Here is a 1,160-nt window from a genome sequence, read left to right as displayed (position 1 = left end):
TAGCCACTGTAGAAACAATATGGAGATTCCTCAAAAAATAAAAATAGAAATATCATATGATCCCGTAGTTCTACTCCTGGCTACTTATCCAAAGAAAATGAAAACACTAATCCAAAAAGATATAAACTTTCCTGTTTTATTGCAGCATTTTTAAAAATAGCCAAGATATGAAAGAAACCCACGTATCTGTGGATAGATAAATGGATAAAGAAGATGTGATACACACACACACACACACACACACACACACACACACGAATATTAATCAGCCATAAAAAAGAAAAAAAATTTGCTATTTGTGATGACATGGATGAATCTTAAGGGTGTTATACTAAGTAAAATAAGTCAGAGAAAAAGAAATACCATATGATTTCACTTATATGTGGAATTAAAAAAAAAGAAAAAGAGATTAACAACTGAAATAGACCATGAATATAGAGAATAAACTGGTGGTTGCTAGAATAGAAGGTGATAGAAGGATGGTGAAAATGGGTAAAAAGGAGTGGGAGATACAAGCTTCCAGTTGGGAAGAATAAGTCACAAGGATAAAGGGACAGTGGGGATGAAAGGGAATAGATTCTATGCTATAGTAATGATGTTGATGGTAACAGATGGTAGCTACATTTGTGGTGAACAGGCATAAAGTACACACTTATCAAATACCTATTTTGTGCACCTGACTAATGTAACAGTGTATGTCAACTGTACTTCAAAAATAAAATAAAATAAAGTAAAATAGTAAAAATACACACACACACAAAATCATTTGACAATTCAGGTCACATTTCTTCATTTTTCTATTAAAAGATACACTACGAGTTACAGTGTTTTCACCATGAGTATCAGATTTCTTCTGACTTTGAAGAGGGCAGCCATAAGCTCTCCCTAGATGGTGGAGTGTGTCCACTGCATGTATTTTCCCAGGACTCTCTTCAGGGCCCCCATGACCTCTTTATTCCTCAAGCTGTAGATAAGAGGGTTCAGGGCTGGAGTGACAACCGTGTAGAAAACAGAGGTGATGTTGTCTTGCGTGGGGCTGTGAAGGGAACTAGGCAGGACATACATGAATGTGGCAGCTCCATAGAACATCCCAACCACAGTCAGATGGGAAGAGCAGGTGACTAGGGCTTTCTGCCTCCCCTCATTTGAGGGCATGTGAA

General features: G+C 37.2%; 1 protein-coding gene across 1 annotated transcript in view; it reads left to right on the top strand.

The window, feature by feature from the left end:
* Positions 1 to 1,160, top strand: part of LOC115306576 (olfactory receptor 2AG1) — a 2,352-nt gene that overhangs the window by 968 nt on the left and 224 nt on the right. The window lies entirely within an intron of this gene.

Source organism: Suricata suricatta, chromosome 11 (genome assembly GCF_006229205.1).
Source record: "Suricata suricatta isolate VVHF042 chromosome 11, meerkat_22Aug2017_6uvM2_HiC, whole genome shotgun sequence".
NCBI lineage: Eukaryota > Metazoa > Chordata > Mammalia > Carnivora > Herpestidae > Suricata > Suricata suricatta.
The sequence above is the reverse complement of the archived record's forward strand: the minus strand, read 5'-3'. Positions and strand labels throughout refer to the sequence as shown.